The following is a 13,452-nucleotide window of genomic DNA, read 5'->3' on the forward strand; positions in this document are numbered from 1 at the left end:
GCTGCCTGGGCTTCTGTGGGTTCTCTGTGTTGCTGAGAGCCCCCTCTGACTTCCCCTCCTGGGTAGAGTCCACCTGGTCCCCAGCAGCTCCATTTTCCACTAACCGCGGTTTGCATGTGCCATAACTTGTTTGCAGAATCCAACAATGCAAACCCGATTGCAATCCACCATCCGGCGTGGGACATCACCTGCATCCTCCAGGAACCTGACTTCATCTTCTTGGGTGCAGTGCTGACTCTTCTTCTCCACCGTCGACTCACCTCTTGCACCTTCAGCTTGGGCGCCTGCCCTTCCCAGACTCTGCTGTGTTTCTTGGACTTGGTCCCCTTCTTCCACAGGTCCTCTCGTCTAGGAATCCACTGTTGGTGTCTTGCAGTCTTTCCTGGGCTTTGCATTATTCTTCTTTTACCCCTCTATTAAGTCAGAACACCACTTCCCAATCATACCCGGGGGGGGCAGTTAATTAGTGTTCCTGACATAGTAACTTTCTCTGTCAGGGCCATAAAAAATAACAATGCTTCACAGCCAGAGACATCAAGTTTCTTCATATTTTATGTTTAGTTGTGACAGCTATACCACCCCTTTTCCTCTCCTCACGGTCTAAGTGCAAAATGAAATAACCAGAAGGTAAGGCTGCTATTACATCCGAACCAGAGGCCTCATTTAACCAGGTTTCCATGAGGTACAAGGCATCTAGGCTTTGATCAATTAAAAAGTCAAACGCGTCTTGTTAGTGTTTTACCAGTGAGTGGCAATTTAAATTAAAGAATTTATACCCGCCCGATGCTTTCTTACAATTGTCATGGGAAACAAGAGCTTTATCAGATGTCCCACTGAAACAACTGATTGAACCAGTCAGAGTAGCAGAGTTAGAGGTCGAGGTGGTGAGCTGAAGGGGAACAAGGGGATACTCCTTCCAACCGACTGAAAAAGTGAGTAAATGTCCTCAAGCATCCACTAGCAAGCAATACTGAGGCTGGGTAAGTATATCTGCCTGATAGATGAGGGGCAGCATCCCTGGGCCCATTCAGGCACAGATGGGCTTGCCTTAGGTGTGCCTTTGGCGTGCCAGCATTGCACCCGCTGCGTGCGTCTGCACCACGGCTGCCGTTAAATAGGCAAGCCCATGACGCCGGTGATTGCAGGCAAAAGCTAGAACGCTAACTGCTCTAACTAAAAAGGCGCTTGTGTGATTCCCCTGCCCGCCCGCCCAAAAAACACACCATTATTCTCAGCCATAATTAAAACACTGGTAAAAAACAAAAAACTCCTCAAAATTATCTTTAAAAAAAAATACCATTACAGTCAGATAACAGTAACACCTTGTATTTACAGCCATATAATTCATAAAACCCTGCTAGCAAGCACTGTTTGCAATCTCGGTTTGGGAGTTAGCAATAAGGTGTGAACCGGCCAAGCCCATCCCCTTGGTAATTCCTCATTTCTCCCCTGTATTTTACACAGAGACTGCATCTGCTATCTCTACTTGAAAGACAGCAGATTTAGGGCAGATAATTCAAATGGAGCCGGTCTGGTCCCATAAGCATAAATTGATGGAATGGTGGTGGCGTTGGTGCATGCAAGGATCGCAGTAGGTGGATGATGATTGAATAGATAAGTGGATGGGTGAATGTACGAGGGGAGCTGCACAGCTGTATGGGGAATGTGTGGGTGTGGATAGATGAATGAATATGTGGGTGTGGATAAATTAGCTCATGCTTGGATTATTTAACCGTAATCTTCATTACTCCGATTCTCTCCTGCTCATCCCAGTACTTACTTTATGAGGTTTTACCTCTTGTATTACCTTTTTCCACACCCTCCCAAGATTTTTCCCTTTTTATATTAAAACCACCAAGTCCCTCTTATAAATCCCTCCCAAGTCTAAAGCACCTCTTCAGCCACACTCAACCAGCGGGTATGAATGCCCAGATAAGAAGGCCTGGATCTTTGAAGGATAGTGGGAGGGATGTAAGTACTGGGATCAGGAAGAGAAAATCGGAGCAAAGAAGATTACCATTAAGTAATCCGAGCATTACCTTCCTCATCCTCTTCCTGGTCCCAGTCCTTACTTCATGAGGATATACTCAAGCCAACGCCTTCTTATCATCACAAACCGACAAACACAAGAGCACACAGATATGTAAGAGTGATACCACCTATATTGCAGTACACCCCAACGGATGCCGAAATACGAGCCAGGGAAAAAAACAGTCATACTAGACAAATATTGGACTGTCCTTTCAATAAGGAGATCTTGGAAGCAGCCTTGGAAAAAACTCCAGAAGCAAAATGAGTTACATTAATTCTATAATGAGACACAAAAAGTGGATGGAGAAGCCCAGGTTGCTGCTGCACAAATGTCTGCCACCGAAACCCGAAAAAGAGTTACTGACCCCTTGTCGAATGAACCTGAACTTTCCTGGGATTCAGGCCCTGATTGTTTGCAAGCCTGTTTGGATTCATCTAGCCAGAGTGGATCTTGAAGGCTTACCGCCTCTATTTGCATGATCAAAGTTAGAGAACAAAGAATCTGACTTTCGAAAAACAGAGGATTTATTCAAATAAACTGTAAGAGTCCTTACTACATCCAAAAAAGCCATGGAAGGGTCGGAGGAAATGGCCTTCAAAAGTGAAGGATGACTATGTCATGATTATGATGAAATACAGAGTTCATCTTGGGAAGAAAATCAGGACCCAAAGACAAAATCACTCTATCCTCAAACATTTTTAAATAATAGTAATGACACTGAAGAGAAGCAAATTTTCCTAGTCGTACTAGAAAAAAACTTTCAGAGTCAAAAATTTCTCTGATCCTTCCTGTAGCAGCTCAAAAAGGGGACCTTTAAGAAAAGAGAGGCCAAAAGGTAAGTTCCATGCAGAAATAAACACTTGACTTATGGCCTAACCAAGGAAACGCCTTCAAAGAGTCTATTGTCCAAGGAATCAATAGGTTTACACTACACCAGAGAGATCTATAAGCCTTGATAGCTGACCACTGTAGTTGTAAAGTAGAAATAATTTTGTTAAACTGTTCCTGAAGAAAATCTGAAATAGCTTCACAGGAACACTCCAGTGAAGACAATCCTTTGGACTGGCACCACTTATCAAAAGAAGCCCAATGGTGGCTCTAATACTTTCTGGTTGATTCCCTTCTTTTTCAGCAGACCTTCCCTTTCAACCTCCAGGCCAACAGCCGAAGACGGGCAGAGATGGGAGTGACAGGGCTGGATGAATGATTCAAATGGGAAGTAGGGGAGGGATCCATTCCTTGGCAATTGTCATGGATCGAAGAAGTGGAAATCACAGTCTCCTTGGCCAAAAAGGATCCAGAAAAATAATATTTCCAATTTCTCTTACTTTACTCTGAGCAGGAGTATACAAATGAGGAAGAAAGGAGGAAAGGCGTACAGGAGACCCCTGAGCCAGGGCAGGAGAAGGGCATTTATCCCCAGATAATGAATGGACTGTGTATGTAAACAGAGCTGAAGAACATGAGCACTCACAAAGTCAGCAAAGAAATCTATGACAGGAACTCCTCATCTGTTGCACATATCTCGAAAAATTAGGAGAATGAGAGTAAACACCTGTGAACTGGGAAAAACCCAACTCAATTTGTTTGTCTGAGTGATCAGACTCCCCTGAATGTGAACCGCCCTTATAGACAAGAGATACTTCTCTGCGCAAGCCAATATCTGTAGAGCCAACTGGTTCAGGTAATGATTTCTTGTACCAAACTGATGGTTGATATATGCTTTTGCACTTTAATTGTCTGTCTTGATCATCAAGACTGAACCTTTCAGCTGAGGAAGAAAAACACATAGTGCTTCCTGCACCACCTTCAGTTCTCTCTAGCTCAATGAATGAGCGGCTTCCTTGGAGGTCCAAAGACCCAGAGCAGACAACTGCCCCAAAACTGCTCACCACCCACATTTGCTGCCATCCATGTGAGAATCTGAGTGTCCAAGAGAGCAGAGGGAGCACCCTGCTACAATGCAGAAGAGAATCGATCCATCAGCTCAGATGCACTTCGATCCTTGAATTGACTGGAATGACTCTCACATAGTTTTCGGAAACTGGGGACCAATGTTGAGGTATATGAAGAACCACCAACCCCAAATGAAAGCGGGCCTAAGGAATGATGAATTCCAGTGCCACCTGGGAATAAAAATAAGGAAACAGGAAACAAATCAACCAGCCAATCAAACTGTGATGGACTAAAGTACACAGGAAGGCAACAGAAATAATCATATATTTACCATGTACCCTTGGATTTGAAGCCATTCTCTCACCAGAGCTGAAATTCAATGAAGGAGGAAATCTACATGCAAACATAACTTCTTTGCCAGTGCCATCGGAAGAAATACTTATCCCACATCTGTCCTGAAATTGGCCCTAATGTACTCTAAATCCTGTGAGGGAACCAGGACTCACTTGCTTGCATACTACTGTTGTCTGCTATATCAACATCGCATGGGAATTTGATTAAATCAGAGGATCATCAAGGTAAGGATACATTTTTATCCCCCTGTTATTTAACAAGCCTTTACAGGAGCCAAGACTTTTGTAAATACCAGAGGAGCAGTTTTTATCCCAAAAGATAGGACCTGAAACTTCTAATGCTCCTTCCCTATACAGAACCTGAGGAATTGTTGGCTCACTAGAGCTCTGGGGATATGTAGATAAGCATTCTGCAAATCGAATTTGGTTGGAAAATTCCTATGAGAGATAAGTGGAATGATTCGCTGAAGGGAACACATCTTGAACTGAACTGTTGATATGAACTTGTTCAGGTCCTTCAAATCTATGATCATTCTGTTCTTTACTGAAGGTTTCTGTACCAGGAATCCTTGAGAGTACCAACCCTGCCCTGTTGACTCATTGGGACCTCAATGAAAATTTTCTTTTTGAATAAAGTCAAACCACTCTCCAGTAAATAGTTTACTTTTTGAATGAAGTCAACACACTGTCCAGTAGAACCTTCTTCTTTGAGCGGTGTACTGGAAGAGGAGTAGGCAGAAAATGAGGAAGCAGCAGACCAGGAGAACAAACTAACCTTCTATCAGAATCTGCAGAACCCATTTCTTCGCTACTCTGGTGACCCAATAGCCCTGAAAAAAATTAGAAGCAACCTCTAACCGGATCCCTTGCATACTCAGGAATGTTGAAAAGGATTGACTTAGTTACCCGGAAGTTGTCCAGCAGATGAAGAATTCTGTGATTTAGATTGTGTGATGACCTATTAAAAGAAGCATCGGGCCTCTTATCCTTGTACTTCTCCAGGCCCTTCTTTTCCTGTCAAAGTCTCTCTGTATTTGGAAGGCTGTGTATGCTTTTGGTTCTTGAAAGACCTCTGTAGTACCTCTTGATGTTTTTATCCCCAAATATTTTTTTCCCCGAAAAGGGCATACGAAAGAGGAAACTCTTTTGAGAAGAATTTATTTTCAATCTTCTCAAATGTGGATGATAACTGACAGCCACTACCTCTGCTGAAGGCATAGCAGAGGCTCTAAGGCTTGTAAAAACAATACTCGAAAGAAATTTAGCTTGGACTGCCATACAAGCTAGTAGCTTAGAACAATCTTTCTCTCATGAATAGCAGAAGAGAGGGAATTAAAGCGTTTAACCAAGGATTTGGAACTATATACTGTATAGATTTCAGATCTCATGGAAAGACTTGAACCAGCACATGCCTTTTTAAAGCACCCTGGGCTTTTTTTGCCCACAGCATCAGATACAAGAACATCTTCGCTTAACTAAGCATTATGGTTCATCAGATTACCCTGGGGGGATCCATAGAAAGATTTTGAGGAAGTTCTATACCACCAGATGCCAAAGGATGCAGTCTACCCACAAAACTAAGGACAGCAATGCTACCAAGATCCCACCATTCCCTCTGTAATGAATCCTGAACAGCTGGACTAACTGGGAGCTTAGGAGCCAAAGGATGGCTGGTCAGAATCTGCAGAAAGAGGCAAGTTAGAAGACACATAATCAGTGATGGATTTTATTTCCTCTTTATGAATATATTTTCTCCCTGGAGATGAAGAATTCTCCGGGAACCCCAAATCGTCTTCATCACAATCTGGGGAGGCCCAGGATAAAACAGAGGAAAAGGAATATGAACCAGGAGGAGAATGATGAGGGCTTCCGTTCTACCCCTATACTGATCATAAGTATCTAAAAGAGATTTCACCATATCCTTTAACTTCCTGTTTGCTACAGGAGAAGAGTGAGACTTGCTATGAGAACTCACTCTTACAGAATGAAGAATATCTGTTCCAGGAGAACGAGAGGGAGAAAGATGCCTCATTTGCCCAGCTTGCAGCTAAGCAGTTACATCTACTGTGGGCCAGAAGCAGAAGAGAAGGAGGACCCCACATTAAGGTAACCGTAATGCCTGAGTAGTAGCAAGCTGGAATAGTTAATTGAAAGCAGGAATTCTGTTTACAAGTGACTGTGCCAATTCGCCTTTGAAATAGTGAAAAATACCTCATAAATATATATATATATATATATATATATATATATATATATATATATATATACATATTTCAAACCAGTTCCTGCTTTTCCTCCTGGTCTCACCAGCCGGAATCGTGCACGGCTACGGGCGCAGGACCCGTAATTATGTGACACACTTTGAAAATTATAAAATGCCAGTACTCCAGACAGCTCCAATAGTTCCTTTAATGGCTCACATTAACGGGCAATGCGTTTCAACCATTGCGGTCTTCTTCCTAGCCAAATTCTTTTACAGAGGCCCCATCCCCCATTGAAAATATACTGTTTGGTTTACTAAACATAAAAGAAATATAACTACCAAAGAAATACTACACAAATACATCATATTTTTCTTCCGTCCAAACATTTCCCAATTTTGAATATAAATAAATGGATGCTCATTATGTACATTTACATATATATATAAACACTTCATATCAGCGTGCCGGTCCTGCTCCTGACCGTCAGCGGTGCTCGCCCATGGCGCGCGCTACCTCGCCTAATTCTCCACACTTTTTTCCTGTTTGAAGGAAAGACGGCAGTCCATGGGCATATTAGTTTATCAGAATTTATTTGCACAAGAAAGCGTTTCGGCATTACCGCCTTCGTCAGCTTATCGTTCGCCATTTTACTTTCCCTTTTTATATCATGTGATCCCATCGTTAATTACCTGCCCTCCTTTACAACAGAAAATCTTACTATTTAGCTCCAAAATCCTATTGTGACTATCTACATTTGATACAGTTCATATCATTTGTGAGAATATTTCATAAATCTTGCGTTTGTATTAATTTCATGTGTATGCTTACAAAAACATTCCAACTTCCGTGTAACGATGTTGATAGAAATGCAATTAAATAACAGCATGATGGTATATCATTAATCCCCTGCGCAACACTGCACCAAAATATGTATTATCCTATCCACAAGACAATGTTTTGACCATTATTGTTCACCGTTTTAATTACATTTTTCACTAATGCTTATGATCACCTGCACTATCACAGTTGGCGTTATTCATATCAAATGAAAATTATTTCATGAACTTGCACTCGTATTGACCTCTCTTTGGGCTTACAAAAATGATGTAGCTTGTGGCTTCAGGACAAGTAACAATACCAGCATACCGAAATTTAAATTGTAATTCCATCAACATCGTTATAGGAAATTTGGATCGTTTTTGTAAGTCCAAACGAGATATTAATACAAGCATAAGATTTATGAAATATTTTGTGAGTAGGATAACATAAAACTTAAGGGGGAGGGTGACCAATGGTGACGATCAGGATATAGTTTACAAATGGGAATGGGATTGAGACTTAATTAGAGGTTTTAGATTAAAGATTACATTTGGGGTTAGTCTAAGGGTAACACTGAGGAGTGGGGTCACAAATGCATTGTTCACTCCAAAAGACATTCCATTCAGCATATTCCTGGTTCAGGTTTCAATGGATGGCCAGTACTGCTGTCCTTGGCAGCCTGCCATTTGGGCGATTCCCTTTGCCCATATCTATCCTTTTACCCGTCCGAACCATTCAACAAAAACGCACAGGCACTCCTTTCCCCCCTGGTGCCAGGAAACCTGCATCTACACTGTTCACCACAGTCATCACTTTGTGCTGATCTTTCTGTCCCATAAGGAAGTTGGCAAGCCACCATGTCGTAACACAAGCTCTAACTTGTAACTCAATTCTTTTACGATATTTGATCAAGTGTCACTTTCAGGCGGACACAACTGCAAAACATGTCCGCTTTCTAACTGGTCAGTGGGCGTCAACCATGCAGTCTGGCATTTAAAAGTATGGACTTTTTGACACAGTTCACAGCCTAAACCCACAAACCTTCAGCTGATTGTTCGAGACCATATACAGCTGCAAAGGCACATTCTATTATCTAGGGTCTCGCATTTGTCCAAGTTACAGCTATTACCAGTTATAAACTCCCAACCGGATTTTTCTTGCCACGTTGAAAGAAAAAAACAGCACGATCGTGCTGCTACAGTTCACGCGTAATGAAACCTATCAGCAAAAGTGCAATTATGTACGTAACTGGCAAAAGTGCAATTAACCGTGTAACAGGGTCGATGTCATGCAAAGCACTCGACTTCTGCCAAGCAAGATCGTGCTGCGAAAATAGAGAAAAAGTAATCCACAAATCTGACGGGAAACAGCGAGCCTCGCATGTTTTCTGTACTTGGTCGCTGCGCTCGAGGAGGGCTAACCACCGGAAAAGGCATGACGTATGCGTGCCTTCGACTAATGAAAGCAAGCAGATTTTAACAGGCAAGCCCACGAACCAATGAAAGACACTGATGTGACGTGGACGGGGCTCTGAGCCCTTTTCTAATTCCTAAAGCGTCTCACTTGCAATACGCATGCGCAAGCGCATGCGACGCATGCTGAACCCTAAAAGGGGGGGGGGGGAGACAGAGGATACACTTGGTCAATGCCAGCAACAACACTACCGTTGGCATACACAACTCACAGGGAACAGCCCTATGCACTAGACCATGCACTACCAGTTACAATGCTAGTCACCAGCCCATGGGGTACAATTCCTAATTCCATTAGCTGCACACCTGAAACCCACAGGACCCTGCCCAGTGGTAGATGCCCACCAACATTATTGTGGATGGAGTGCATCTGAGCTTGCCCATCATGGAACCTACCCTGCCATGTTCGACCTGGCCTAGGGGAACCCACAGCACACATCCCCCACCCAGGTAATAATACCTTAACACGCGCAAAGTCAAGAATCTGAATCTGTACCCACCCCCTTGTGGCTGCTGTGATGCCTTCAAGCGCCCATCCAACTCCGGATTGGCCACCGCCAGGATGAAGAACATCAGGGGGGTCAGGGTACAAAGGGCACCCCTTCCTCGTTGGGAGGCCAGCCCCAGCTGGGCCTCCGCTGTCTTCCTTGCCCAGCGGCACAGGTCCTTCCACCGTTTGCAGCAGTGGGTGCTCCACCTGTCAAAGACCCCCAGGGTCCGCACCTTCTTGGAGATGGCACGCCAAATACCCTTTTTCTGATTTGCACTGACCTGCAGAACAAATACAGTAGAAAAGTTATTAGTCATACCGTCCGGACTGTTATACTCATGGCCCACCATATCCCTCCCATCCCCTTACGTACATACATTGACCACCATACATACAGCACTCTCCCCAGGACCCCTCAGCCCCCCCTACACGAGGCTTACACACACAGCACTCCATACATTCATGCCCCACGCATCATGCTCACAGTGTACTCACCTGTTGGTCTGGAGGACCATAAAGTAAAGGGTACTGGGGTAGGACCCTATCCACCAGTCTCTCCAACTCCTCCGAAGTGAAGGCAAGGGCCCTTTCCCCAGACACTCGAGCCATGGTTGCTTCCAGACACAGGTCACAGCAGCACTTGCAGTGTAGGCCCTCTCCTTTTGAAGGTCAGGTAGCAAGTGAGTGAACAGATAGAAAATGATGGTCACGTCTGGGGCGGTGCATACTGTCACCGCCAGCGTACATCATCATTGGCTACTGGAACCCGTAGGCCCCAATGATAACCATTGCGGTGTTGCGCAGGTCATCGACCGCCGACCGCAACGGCGCACAACACCAGCGGAATTACCTAATTTCCACTTGTCCCACCTCACAGGTCAGGCAGCTGCCACTTCAGGGGGGCACAGGCCGTGTCACCTAACTGCGTCACAGCAGACATAGGCACATCAACTGACTTATAAGTTCACATGCTGTTTCTGTAAAACAAAAATCGCATATTAATCTGAGTATATGTTTGTATATGACCTTCTGCTCACCGATTCTCACCCTAGAGTTCAACCACTGACGATGAATAGGAGATGGAGACATCCCCCGTGTACAGACCCCTGGCGGACCTGGCGACAATGGAGGACAGGCATATTATCCTGACCTACAGACTTGATAGGGCCACAATCCAAGAGCTGTGTTCCCAATTGGAGCCAGACCTGATTTCAGCTATCCGCCACCCCACAGGTATCCCCCCTCTAGTGCAGGTCCTGTCAGTGCTCCATTTCTTGGCAAGTGGGTCCTTCCAAGCAACAGTTGCCATGGCATCAGGGATGTAACAGCCTATGTTCTCAAACGTGATGACCAGAGTGTTGTCTACTCTGATGAAACACATGCGCAGCTACATCGTTTTCCCCCAGGTGGAGGATTTTGCCACAGTGAAGGCTGACGTCTATGCAATGGGACATATCCCCAACATCATTGGTGCCACTGATGGTACACATATTACCTTTGTCTCCCCCTGGAGAAATGAATAGGTGTTCAGAAATCGAAAGAGCTTTCACCCTATGAATGTGCAGATGGTGTGTTTGGCGGACCAGTACATCTCCCATCTGAATGCAAAGTATGCTGGGTCTGTGCATGATGCCTTTATCTTGAGGAATAGCAGCATCCCATATGTGATGGCTCAACTCCAAAGGCACCAGGTGTGGCTAATAGGTGAGCCCATGGTCACTACCCAGTTGATGTAGGTATATGGGTATGGTGTTGGCCCTAAGGGTGAGTGTGTGGCTAACAGGTATCCCTCGATATTTACAGGTGACTCTGGTTACCCCAACCTCTCATGGCTACTGACCCTAGTGAGGAATGCCACGACAAGGGCAGAGGAACGTTACAATGAGGCACATGGGCGAACAAGGAGGATCATTGAGCGCCCCTTTGGCCTCCTTAAGGCCAGATTCCGGTGCCTCCATCTGACAGGTGGATCCATGTACTACTCACCCAAGAAGGTGTGCCAGATCATCGTTGCATGTTGCACAACCTGGCGTTGAGATGCCAGGTGCCTTTTCTGCATGAGGATGAGCCTGTGGATGGTCGTGTGGCAGCGGTGGAGCCTGTGGACAGTGACGGAGAGGAGGAAGAGGAAGAGGATGTGGACAACAGAACTACAATAATTCAACAATACGTCCAGTGACACACAGGTAAGACACTGTAACTTCACCTTTCATTGCAGTTTTGTGTTGGACATTGTACATGGCAGCCTGATTTCCCTATTTCTATGGCCACTTACTGTACCCTTTGGCATCTCTATTTTCAGATATCTGTGCCCCACTCTGGCTCCTGGTGTGTTTACTGCTGCCCACTACAGGTCATACCTATGTAAATATAACTGTACATTTGAATTGTAATGTTACAGCTTGTTAAACTAATACATATTTCAATCAATTGACAGACTCCATACTTGTATTTCTTCCAAGGGTGTTTATTTCTGTGATAATATGTGTAGTGGGTATTGCAATGGGCTGGGCTGATGGTGGAGAAATGTCCAGGATAGAGTCCAGTCTATTGGTATCACAGGTGCATTGTCCAAGGGGGCATAGGAAGTGGAGCAATGTCAGTTAAAGGTGGACAGGGTGACAGAGTGGAACACAAGGGTGACAATCAGGGGAGTCCTATTTCCTGGCTGGGGTCTTAGCAATGTTCTCTGGCTTCTGCCTGGATCACAGGGATCTTTTGCGTGGTGGTTCTCCTTCTGCAGGGGGTGAGGTGCTGGTGGCCTGTTGTTCCTGTGGCGGGCCTCCTGTCCACTAGTGTCAGCGAAGGTGGAGGGCTGTTCTTCCGTGTGGCTAGTGGCAGGGTCCCGTTGGTGTGCCACTGCCTTCCTCATGGTGTTGGCCATGTCTGTCAGCACCCCTGCAATGGTGACCAGGGTGGTGTGGATGTCCCTCAGGTCCTCCCTGATCCCCAGGTACTGTCCCTCCTGCAGGCACTGGGTCTCCTGCAGCTTGGCCAGTATCTGGCCCATGGTCTCCTGGGAATGGTGGTATGCTCCCAGGATGTTGGTAAGTGCCTCGTGGAGAGTCGGATCCCTGGGCCTGTCCTCCCCCTGTCGCACAGCAGTCCTCCCAGCTTCCCTGTTGTCCTGTGCCTCTGTCCCCTGAACCGTGTGCCCACTGCCACTGACCCCAGGTCCCTGATCATCCTGTGTTTATGGGGTGTCCTGGGTCCCTGTAGTGGTGGACACACTGCTGATTGACGTGTCCTGGGGACAGAGGGATGGGCCCGCTGGGTGGGTGCTGTGCTGGTGTTTCCTGAGGGGGAGGCTCTGTGGTGGTATGGGAATGTGTCTGGGTCCCCAACTGTCCAGAGGTCCCTGATGGGCCAGGTGGGTCATCCTGATCCAGGCGTGCAAAGCTGCTGTCATCACTGTGGGCCTCTTCTGGGGGGGGCTGGATGTTGCTGGCACCTCCTCTCCGGTGAAGTTGTGTGTGGGTCATGTGGCGATGTAAATGCACTGTTATTGTTTCTGCATGTGACATCTTGTGCATGGGTATTTTTCCCTCTATCGTTGTTATTACCAAGGCAGCTTTGGCTTTTGTGAGTTGTGATTTGGTTGGCTAAGTGATTGTCACTAGTGTGCAAGCTGTGGTGATGGGTGTCCATGCAGGTCTGTGATGAGGGTCCATGCATTGGTGTTTCATGCAGGGCTTGGTATTGGGATGGGTGGGATGTGATGGTGGGGTATATATGAGGTGGTGGAGTGATGGGGGTAAGGGTACGTGATGGCATGCAGTTAGGGGGAGATTAAGTAGTAAAGATTTGACTTACCAGAGTCCAGTCCTCCTGCTACTCCTCCGAGGCCCTCAGGATGCATGATCGCCAAAACTTCCTCCTCCCATGTTGTTAGTTGTGAGGGAGGAGGTGGAGGTCTGTCAGAGTAACCAGATCCTCGGGGTCTGTGCACGTTCCCAACACTTCCACCACAAGACAGCTCCAATACTCTGATTAGAATGTCACAGAGTCTAAGAGAGTCCAAGTGGGGAAAAGGGGAATTAGGTAGGGAACAGCTGGGAAGGAGACCTGTGGGAAGCAAAAGGTTAAAACACACAATATCAAGATTATATCATATTAATCAGTACTAGGCTATGACTCTAAGCATTGTCATACTGAAAACATGGACAAGTTAAGCATTGAATTAAAT

The sequence above is a fragment of the Pleurodeles waltl genome, chromosome 1_1 (assembly GCF_031143425.1).
Source record: "Pleurodeles waltl isolate 20211129_DDA chromosome 1_1, aPleWal1.hap1.20221129, whole genome shotgun sequence".
Classification (NCBI taxonomy): Eukaryota; Metazoa; Chordata; class Amphibia; order Caudata; family Salamandridae; genus Pleurodeles; species Pleurodeles waltl.